Below are 12,066 nucleotides of genomic sequence, written 5' to 3'. Positions count from 1 at the left end.
AGCGCTAGGAGCTGGTGGCTGCATGAGTCGTCGCGTTTTGGTCAGATCCTTCGTGATCTGGCGCTAGGACGCCGGCGGCCAGTGCGGGGTGGTGGTACTCGTCGTTGCCCAGGTCAGATTTTCTGGACCTGGCGCCTGGACAGATCTGCATCGGAGTCTCTCCTCGATCTTCCATTTGGTGGTTGAGCCCCATGGTACTTTCTTCTCCCGTTGGTTTTGTTTCTCGGCTCGTGGCCATATCCGGAGTAGACAAAGGTTGGCGATACAGGTTGGGGACCGGAGGAAACTTTGGTCGGCTAGCTCGACCCGGCATCGGCGATGGCATTGGCGTCGTTACCCTCCTTGGAGGAGAAGCCGAGGTCCCCTCCTATTCACCTCTGACCCACTCCCGGACGGAAGTCCAAAATCCGTCTTGGATTGGGTGGTGGCCGCGCCATGCACATGGTGTCCTTCATGGAGGCACCGTCTTGGGAGGCTTGAGTGTTCGGGGAGTTACTATGGGTGGTGGGCTCCGCGTGGCAGCTCCAGCAGCGGCGACGGCGTGGAGGTTGGCAGGAGGAGCGGCGTTGGATCTACCGCGTCGACGATGATGAGTATTGGCGGCATGGTGCAGCTGAATCTCAACGACAGATGTGTCTGGATGGACGAGCGCAGAGCGGTGGCGCTGTTTGACACCGTGGCGGCGTCGACGTCAGGCCTGGCAAGGTCGTTTTATCAGTACCTGCTTTGAAGATGGATTGATGGAATACGGCGGCGATGACCCCATGAGAGTGCGTCAGACCGGTTTATGCCCCATACCCGGTATGTGGCTTGGTTAGGGCCTTCGGTTTTAGATGTTAGGCATTTGTGTGATGTCTGTTTGATATTAGGCTCAGACTATTGGCAGGGGCGGACGCACGTTGATGGTCGTGGGGGCAGTTGCCCCCACTCGATTTTTCCTCATAGGCGTCGATAGATCCAGTCGAGCTACGTGTGCCCCCACTTGGCCCGTTACTTTGGCCCCACTCAGCCCAATTTCTTGTTTATTTTCAGAAGCCCAAATATTCTAAATCTGTAGAAGCCCACCACTAAGAAATAGCCTATGCACGTCCGATACAAAAAAACGTACTACTGAAAAATTCGATGGATCAGTGCGGCCCTAATAATCCGGATGTGATAGCACGATACGGCAGCAGCGGAGCCGTCCCGAAACAGCCGCCATGTGTGATCACCGCAGGCATCCTGTAGCAATGCTACATCTACGTAATTAGTCTTACGTAATTAACGTAATAGGCCAGGTGGCATCTTTTTGTTGGGCGAAGTTAGAGGAGGGAGGCCCACCCAGTTGAAATCAGGGGGTGGAAAGATTAGTTAGGAAGTTTAGGTAAGATGGAAACGTAAGTATACGTAGGTGTAGCATTTTTGCCATCCTGTAGTTGTCGGCTTGCCGTCGCCTGTCTCTCGCGCTTGCCGTCTTCTATCTCTCGCGCTTACACACCGCCTCCCCAAGAAAGCCTCATCACGGATTCTGCAATTTCAGCGTTCTAATTGACATCGTTAAGCCGTATTAATTATTAGGGTTCTTTCTTTTCAAACTTTTTTGTCCGTTTGCAATTCCTGTGTAGGAACCATATTAGTTTCATCAATTTTGTGTATATACTATAATTTACCGATTTAGATCACTAGATCGTTTTCTCGTAAGATTTAAATTTCTGTACCAAACTTTAGTCTAGACTGACACACTCATAATTTCATTCGGATCATCTATTCTTCCTAGTTTCCAGCACAATTCAACTTCATGCATGATGTTTGAAGCCTTGACAGTTCATTTAAAGCATTGCTTTTTGGCACATCAAGTTGTTGAGAAGCTAACGGAGAGTAAAAAAAAACTCACCAAGATGCCAGAACTAGTTGATTTGAACAAGACTCCTTTGTATATCCATCTAAAACGAAGAAGATTGCATATTCCAATCCCAATCATCATGAGGAGATCAGCCTAGTCCTAAAAAGTTTAAGCCAAGGACAATTTGGAAGATCAATCAACATTTTAGAGTCAATTGGTATGAACCATAGTCGTATTTGCTTTGTAAAAAAAGGATTGCTAGGAAAATTTCAAATGAAGTGATGGTTAAACGCTTTCATGAGGTGAAAAGTCGGCATGGGACGAAGCAAAAGGTAATGTGCTAAAAGCTCTTTTCATTTGTTTAAAGGCATCCTTCAATATTTTCATTCTCCCTCCGTTTGATAATGATTTTTTTTCTTGCATGTTGTAGATTAGATTGTTAGACAAAGTGTCAATGTTCTCTTTTGCAACTCCGGGACACGATATTGACATATGATGTAAGCCATTTTGTTTCAAATTGATAGTTTTTCCTTTCACTTTGCAATGAATTTGGTTTTCTCATGGAGAATGAAGTGAGTGTGCCTAGGTTCTAGTTTATATGGACGATTGCCTTGTTAATTCATGAATATGGCCATACATTATTGTCCCCTCTTAATTTTTTTCCTGGGTCCGCCCCTGACTATTGGCACCCCTTCATCAAGTGGATAGGAGTAGCAACAGATGTTACTAAGATGGTGGCTTTAGACTATCTGATGTACTACTTTGTAAGGTCATTATGAATAAGTAATAAAATGGTTGCATGCAATGCCCAGATGCAGAGGCCGGGGGTAATCCTCCTTTTCTAAAAAAAACAACGCATGCCTCCAAAAGCGGCAGTGCATAGGGGTTGGGTTAAGGCGTGCTGATAATATCAAGAGAGGTCGGGGTACACCAAACTTGACATGGGAGGAGTCCGTAAAGAGAGATATGAAAGACTGAAATATTACCAAAGATTTAGCAATGGACAGGGGTGCGTGGAAATGCGTGGAAGTTAGCTATCCACGTGGAAGAACCATGACCTTATGGATTTCAACTCTAGCTTATCTCAACTTGTTTGGGACTGACAGACTTTGTTGTTGAGTCAAATTCACATTACTAATATTTCTAATGGGAGCCACGGGTGATCAACCACGGGTTGAATCAAACCCAGCCAGAACCAGCTACTGCTTGCACCTGCCAGTTCAATTTTCTTCACAATCTTACCTGTGCACAAGCTGCTGCGGTACAACATTTTGTACAGGGCGTTCGCCAGATTGAAGCTAACAAGTTTTTTAACAGCCCTGATGGGAGAAGCCATACTCTCCTCCAACTCCACTGGAGCCTCCTGCAGACCTGCACTGCTGCCCCGGCCTCCCCGGTGGCTGCCAGTGACCTCACAGCCTTGCAACACAGTCATCTGCTCCCCTGCACCCCCAACACCACCTAACCTAACAATCACAGGATCACGCCGCCCTCTGGAGAGAGAGGTCACTCAAGAACGATCTTGAAGAAATGCAGAGAAAATGAAGGAGGTACACCGTTTCTTTTGTTGGAAACAAAATCCTGAATCATGCCCAATAGTTTTTCTCATTTTCAACAGACATAACAATCTTTAAATCTGAAACCTATTACCAAATAAACACCAACGCAGTTAACATGCAATGCCAATGGGAGATACATAAGCCATATGCCCATATATCTGCCACAGATATAATTTCGAGCACAACATTCGGTATCAGTCCAGAGCCTAGTGTAGAGCAACTTGCAGCTCAAGCATAGGTGTGTCAAGAAATATACCCAGGTATTAGATTTAAAAAAAAGTAGGGATAGTATTACCTCCGGGCGTATAGTTGTGCCACAAAATGTAAGAGACAACTTTCTCAAACCAGTACACATCCTGAGAAGATGGAATGAACTGGGTCCAAAGGAATGCCCGTTTCCCGTTATATCCAGGAACATGAATGTAATGTCTGGGAGCCTGGTAATGTCTTCCATCAGGTACTGTTGGTTAGTAATAATGTCCTCCTGTAGATTCATAGGAAGTCACAAAAAGGGATTATTTATTTGCAATAGTTAGAAACTTGGGAAGGACACAAGCATCTCGTTTACAAAGTCAATAACAAACAAGAAATGATTCTTTTAAGCTATCAAGTTCGAGCTCATGTGCCCCCATGATAAGGAATAACCGTATACTAGTACTGCTAGTGTGTAATTCAATGCTAACTACTCAAAGGAAGTAAAAAGTACTGGCATATCCAAGGATATCATGCTACTAGGGAGGATAAACGATTGGATGCACAAAGCAATTTTTCACGGACTGAGGCAAAGAAAAATAAGTTGACAATTTTGTATGCTTATGACACATTCCTTAAACTGAACTGCAAGTTTATGCGTTGATGGCATAACTCACATAAGAATCAACTCACCAGATCATTCACAAGTTGGAATCTGAGACTGTGGATGAGCTCAAAGCGCCGCAAAAGCCTTGTACAGTAGCTATTCTGTAACTCGCGTACATGGTCAGTTTCTTCATATATAGTAAAAGGGAAGGTGCTCAGGCACTGTAGATTTTCCATCTTGCCGAGCTGGGTGAACTTTGGATCAGAATCATCCCACCACATGAGGGATTCCAGCTGAGGGGCGGAGATGTTTGCAACCGGTAGGATCAAAATCATCCCACCTTTAGTAAAGCAGGACAGCACTTCTAACTGTTTGAGTGCCGGCGCTGTGACATTGAGCTGCTGCAAGCCGTGCACGCGCGTCAGTGTCATTTCCAAGAGAGATTCCGAGTGGATGGTCAAGTTGCCCAGACCCGAGGTACCACTGAGAGTCAGTTTCTGTAACGCCGGGCAGCGCGGCGAGGAGACAGCCTCGCCGAGCATGCTCGGACCACGTAGCCGGATGCAACCTAGGTGGAGATTGGTGAGCCGGGCGAATATGCCGGAAGGCGGCATCGTGAGGCCAAGACCCTCTAGTTCGAGGGTGATCGAGGTGGCGTTCTCGAAGCATGGCAGCTCAAGGGCGCCTCTTTCCCAGACCTCGTAGTCTGGTATGTTGGTCTGCAATACGAGGAGTAAATCGCCCGAGATGCGGCGTGCGGCGATGGGAAGCCAGGCCGCCATGGACTCAGGGGTGGTGTGACTGGCTTCCATGACGCGCACGTCGAGGCGGCTGAGGGCCGGCGCTTCATGGGCGACGAGGGCGAGGCGTATGCGTTGAGGGTCACTCTCGGTGGGGGGGAAGTGGAGCTCTGGTAGTAGCGTCCAGACGCGGCGCCAGCGGCTGGAGAGGACGCTGGTCCGAGCGGCGACGGCAGCGTCGCGAAGCTTGAGAAGGATGTCGATAATGATAAGCAAATAGGCAGTTTTTCGACTAAATTAATCCATGAATAAATCATGAGTATGACATTGACAACATTGATAACATGCTTATTACGATCTAATAGAGCATTTACTACGCATATAGTAGAAACATCTACGCATATCGCTAGTACTGTTACAACAGAAAGAAACATGAGAGGGATAAACGATGTATACCCTCCAATCGGCCATGCGGCGGCGGTGGCGGTGGCAGTAGCCGCGGCATCCTCGACGGCCTTCTTGTCGGCTTCGGCCTTCTCAGCGGCGGCACGGTCGGCGTCGGTCGACATGGTGATGATGAAGGTGATGTGGACGTAGATGAACAGAAGCAAGCAGTCGCGTAGTCGCTACCCAAGAACCTAATCGCCCCTCTCTCGTACAGGATCCGGAGAGACGGGGTTTCGGAGGCCTGCTCTCCCGTCAACCGTGTATCCGGTGAACGGGACGGAGTCGCCGGCGGCAGCAGCAGCAGAGGAACGATGTGGGCGTGAAGGCGGAGATGCGTTCTGTTTCGTGGCGGCTAGGGTTGGCAGCGCCCCACATATATATGTGCGGCTGCGCGTGAAGAGATGTGGGATGAACCCACATCCAAGTCGGTAGCCCACGGTCCGACGTCTCAGATCGTGGCCCCACCTGTCAAAGACTCTCCGTTCCTGACCGGGAAAAAGAAGCGCATAGGAGTGAGCTCGGCTCGGCTCAATCCCGCGGCGCGGCGCGGCATGGAGAGGCGAGCGGAGGAGGAGGAGTGTGCGAGGGCCTCATCTCTTCTCAAACTCCAATGGCATGAGGAAGAGAATCCCTTATAAACCACTCCAACTCTCCTTCCACTTCCGGGGTGGGACTAAACTTCCCACCACTTTGTCATGCCATCTACATGGGCCCTTAGAGATCAAATCTGAAATTGTCATATGGGCTCTAGGCCCGTCTCATAGCTCAACAATCTCCCACCAGATCTCAGGGGCCCAGTTTGTCTTTTGTTCCAAACGCTGTTTTGATATACCAGCATCTCAGTGGAGACCGATTAAGGTTGAGCTCCACCTAGACCAAGTAGTTACACTCCTTCACAACTGAACAATGGACTATGCCTTGAATTGTCAGTTTGCCGTCAAGAAGTTTCACCACAAGTCTCACAGATACGAGGCTGCCGAAGGCCGACCCCTCGGGTAGAGCATATTAGTCACACTCCTGGCCTGTTCATGAGCTTGCTAGAGATCACCCCAATCTCATAGACTGTGACCAGCAGTCGGGCTCATATAGGTGTGTTCCTCCAAAGATCGCTCTATAGGATAGCATCTTGCTTATGCATATAAGCCTTGGAACACATTAAGACAGTAGTCATCCTTCCATACAGTTTCCGAGAGTATTGCATCTCCAACGGAGTGGGTTAGTAAAGTTACTCTCCTCAGTTCACCACTGGCTTGTTTTCCCAGGTCCTACTTCACGGGATCTCCGATCACATAGGTTGGGTTACTACCATGGCAACTCATGTGGGTCTCATACCCATCTCCCTTATGCGTTATCTATCACAACACGTGATAGCCCTTTAGTAAAGGGATCTGCCAGATTCTTAGCCGTTTGAATATAATCCAACGCTAACACTCCGGAGTTCCTCAATTTTCTGACAGCTTTCAATCTCATTCTTATGTGTTTGTTGGACTTCATGTTGTCCTTTGAACTCTTCACCTTGACAATAACTATTTGATTGTCACAGTTCATAAGGATGGCCGGAACCGGCTTCTCAACTACTGGCAAGTCCATCAACAGATCTCAAAGCCATTCTGCTTCGCCACCCGATGTGTCCAATGCTGTTAATTCTGCTTTCATTGTCGATCTTGTTAAGATCGTTTGCTTGCAAGACTTTCAGGAAACAGCACCACCTCCAAGAGTAAATATATACCCAGTTGTGGCCTTCATCTCATCAGCATCAGAGATCCAATTCGCATCACTATACCCTTCAAGTACCGACGGGTATCCAGTATAGTGAAGTCCATAGTTCATAGTACCTTTCAGATAGCGCATAACTCTCTCAAGAGCACGCCAATGTACATCACCTGGTTTGGAAACAAATCGGCTCAGTTTGCTAATAGCAAATGCGATGTCAGGCCTCGTTGCGCTCGCTAGATACTGTAGTGAACCAACAATCTGAGAGTATCTCAATTGATCTATAGTTGTGCCTTTAGACTTTCGAATCAGCACACTAGAATCATATGGTGTTTGAGATGGTTTGCAGTCCGAATATCCAAAACGACTCAACACCTTCTCAACATAATGGGATTGCAAAAGTGTAATCCCACCCTCATCATCTCTCAATAGCTTGATGTTCAAGATAACATCAGCCACTCCAAGGTCCTTCATCTCAAAGTTCTAAGATAGGAAAGACTTAACCTCCTCGATTAACTTGAGATTAGTCCCAAATATCAGTATGTCATCAACATACAAACACAGTATAACTCCTTCGCCCCCACCATAGCGATAGTATACACATTTGTCAGCCTCATTAGCAACAAAGCCAACAGATGTCAACGTTTCATTAAACTTGTCATGCCATTGCTTAGGCGCTTGTCTCAGGCCATACAAAGATTTCACCAACTTACACACCTTTCCTTCCTGACCATCCATCACAAAGCCATCAGGCTGTTGCATATAGATTTCCTCCTTTAGCTCTCCGTTCAGGAAAGCCGTCTTAACATCCATTTGATGAATGAGAAGACCATGCGAGGCCGCCAACGAGAGTAATACTCGAATGGTGGTCAGTCTGGTCACAGGTGAATAAGTGTCGAAGAAATCTTCTTCTTCTTTCTGAGCGTAGCCCTTGGCCACAAGCCTAGCCTTGTACTTTTCTATCGTACCATCTGGCCTAAGCTTCTTCTTGAACACCCACTTGCACCCCAATGGTTTGCAACCATAAGGACGTTTAGTAAGCTCCCAAGTCCCATTAGCCATGATGGAATCCATCTCGCTACGGACTGCATCCTTCCAGTAGTCAGCTTCTGGAGATGCATACGCTTCTGAAATAGAAGTGGGATTATCCTCCACGAGGTATATGAAGAAATCATCACCAAAGGTCTTTACAGTCCTTTGTCTCTTGCCCCTACCAAGGGATTCCTCATTATCCTCCTCAGGATTTTCATCATGTGTTTGATTATAATATTCCATCGGAATGGCAGGTTCAGGAGTCTCCTCAGATTCCTGTCTAGAAGTGCTTTGTACATCTCTCATGGGAAAAATGTCCTCAAAGAATGTAGCATCTTTAGACTCCATAATTGTACCGACTTTCATGCCAGATACCTCAGATTTCACTACTAGAAATCTATAGCCAACACTATTCATAGTGTAGCCCAAATTAACACAGTCCACAGTCTTTGGTCAAGCTTACGCTTTTTGGGGATCGGCACATTAACTTTCGCCAAGCAGCCCCAGGTACGTAAGTACGAGAGTGTTGTCCTTCTCTTGGTCCACTTCTCGTAAGGAGTGATCTCGTTATCCTTTGTCGAAACTTTATTCAGGACATGACAGGATGTCATTATAGCCTCCCCCACCATGTCTTGGATAAACCCGACGTATCTAACATGGCGTTAACCAAATCAGTTAGAGTACGGTTTTTCTGCTCGGCAACCCCGTTTGACTGGGGTGAGTAGGTGTCACACCCTCATTGCGACTATAGCTCCCACGTGTCGAGGCACGACTTAGAGACATAATCGCATTGAAGGCATATGTCGCAAGTTAGGCAATCTTCACAAACATCCCATGTAGTATGAATAATAAAAGGGAGATAACATGGTTGGCTTACACTCGCCACGTCAATCAAGTACATAAATAACATTACATCATCCAAACACTCATGGCCCGACTATGGCGCCAAAATAAAAGAGAACCCAACATGCGACACGGTCCCAATCACCCCCAACTGGGCACCACTACTGATCATCGGGAAAGGAAATATAGTATCGTTGAGAGTCTTCGTCGAACTCCCACTTGAGCTCATACGCATCTCCTGGAGCGGAATCATCAGGCCCTGCATCTGGTGTAATAGTAATCTGTGAGCCACGGGGACTCAGCAATCTCGCACCCTCGCGATCAAGACTATTCAAGCTTATAGGTAAGGCAAGGGTAAATATAAGTGGAGCTGCAGCAAGCGACTAGCAAGTATGGTGGCTAACTTATTCGCAGAAGATAGCGAGAAGAGGAGGCAAAGCACGAGCGAGAAGTTAGAGAACAACCTGCGCAAACATTACTCCAACACCGTGTCCACTTCCTGGACTCCGCCGAGAAGAGGCCATCACGGCAACACACTCAGTTGATTCATTTTAATTAATTAAGGTTCAAGTTATCTACAACCGGACATTAACAAATTCCCATCTGCCCATAACCGCGGGCACGGCTTTCGAAAGTTCAATCCCTGCAGGGGAGTCCCAACTTAGCCCATGACAAGCTCTCACGGTCAACGAAGGAATAGACCTCCTCCCAAGACGTTCCGATCAGACTCGGTATCTCGGTAACTCAAGACACTTCGACAGGTTAAAACAAGACCAGCAACACCGCCCGAATGTGCCGACAAATCCCGATAGGAGCTGCACATATCTCTTTCTCAGGGCACACTCAGATGAGACATCCTACGAGTAAAACCAACCCTCAAGTTGCCCCGACGTGGCCCCGCAGTCTACTCGGTCGGACCAACACTCAGAGGAGCACTGGCCCAGGGGGGGGGGGTTAAAATAAGATGACCCTTGGGCTCCGGAAACCCGAGGGAAAAGAGGCTAGGTGGCAAATGGTAAAACCAAGGTTGGGCATTGCTGGAAAAGCTTTAATCAAGGCAAACTATCAAGGGGTTCCCATTATAACCCAACCGCGTAAGGAACGCAAAATCCGGGAACGTAACACAGATATGACGGAAACTAGGGCGCCAAGAGTGGAACAAAACACTAGGCGAGAGGCCGAGCCTTCCACCCTTTACCAAGTATATAGATGCATTAAGATAACAAGGCAATATAATAATATCCCAACAAGTAAATAAAAGATGTTCCAACAAGGAACGACCTCCAATCTTCACCTGCAACTAGCAACGCTATAAGAGGGGCTGAGCAAAGCGGTAACATAGCCAATCAACGGTTTGCTAGGACAATGGTGGGTTAGAGGTTTGTCATGGCAATTTGGAAGGCTTGCAAGCAAGTGGTAGGCATCGTAGCAATGGCATAGCAAAAGAGCGAGCAAACTAGCATAGCAAAGATAGTAGTGATTTCGAGGGTATGATCATCTTGCCTGCACAGTTGTCAGAGTTGACTGGATCCTCAAAAGCAAACTCAACGGGCTCCTCGTTAGCGAACTCGTCTCCCGGCTCTACCCAAACAAGACAAACAAGCAACAAGGATACAATCAACCGCGTGCAAACTCAAGCAACACGATGCAAAGATGATATGCTATGCGGGATGCGATGTGAGATGCAAAATGCAAGATATGACAGGAAATGCATGAACCTTGCCTCAACTTGGAATTCCAAGGGTGCCACTGGAAAGATGAGATGAAATCGCTTGAAAACGATATAAAGAACGCCGGAATCGGAGTTACGGTTTGGAAATGGCAAGCGATTCAAATATGACACTGGTCTGCGATTTACAGCAAGTAGGCATCTAAATGCAATGAAATGAACATGCTACAGCCACCAAACAAGATAACAAAATATATGGCAGGGAAGCATTCAAGATGCCTAACAAAAGACTAGCACTGAGCCACGGCCAATTCATCCATTATGAGGTTCAAACAAGCATGGCAAAAACGCAAATGCAAAACAGATTTCAGACTTAGTGAAATTAACACTTGTCTGAAATTTCAGATCATGAAGCCCTCTTCGGAGCAGCAAAACAACATGCTACAGGACCTGATTATGACAAAGAAGAACATGGCATGGAGCTACTCAACAAGCTTAACAAAAGTCCCTAAGTGACCTGGGGCCAAAAGGGAACAGAAAATACAATTGCAAGCACGTGAACATAGCAAAAACACAATCAGTTTTCAGACTTAGTGAAAACTGAGACATGCTGAAATATAACTCACGAAGGCATGTAAACGAGCTCGATGCACTCACTACGGTGCAAGTCATGGCAAGGCAAGCATACATCCATTAAGAAAGCACAAAAAGCTAGCTAGACATGGCAAGAACAAAGGCATAGCATGCACAGATCAACTACAATAACATCGGCAAAATCGCAAACAAGTTGACGATCTGCCCAGATTCACAACGAAGCAAAAGTAGAGCTCGATTGACTCAAGCTAGCGTGCTCCATAATTGCAAACAAAGACATGGATGGATAAAGCACTACAAGATTAACAAAACTCCCTTACTGATTATCCTCAAAAGAGGCACGGATCACTAGGAAATAACATGAACATATGGCATCATGAACTAAATAATCCCAGACTTAGTGAAAACTACTAAGTCCCTGAAAACAGAATTAGCAAGTGCACCACTTTGCAAGCTTGCACAAGTCACCACACACATCCTAAAAATACATGGGTTGCACCACTGGATAGATGAAAAAACCCTTAACAAAACATATGAAGGACTCACACGCATAGCATGCACACATTAATCATGGAAAAATGACAAATGTCTAAGATGAACTAGCAGATCTGACAATTAACTCACGAAGCCCTCTTCTAACAGCATTTCGGGCATCAAGATGAGCTCAAATGAAAATGATGCAATGGAATGAAATGATGAACTCATCGAGACGAACATTTTGATATGCTATATGCCCAAATCGGAGCTACGAATGCGGAGATGTCACAGGACAAACTATGCATAAAAAATTAGGGTTCGGGGAACAAAAGTCAACCGCTAGGGTTTTTCAGATCTGAGATCCGGCCCGA

This window comes from Triticum aestivum, chromosome 1A (assembly GCF_018294505.1).
Source record: "Triticum aestivum cultivar Chinese Spring chromosome 1A, IWGSC CS RefSeq v2.1, whole genome shotgun sequence".
NCBI classification, from domain to species: Eukaryota; Viridiplantae; Streptophyta; class Magnoliopsida; order Poales; family Poaceae; genus Triticum; species Triticum aestivum.
Note: the sequence above shows the minus strand (reverse complement) of the source record.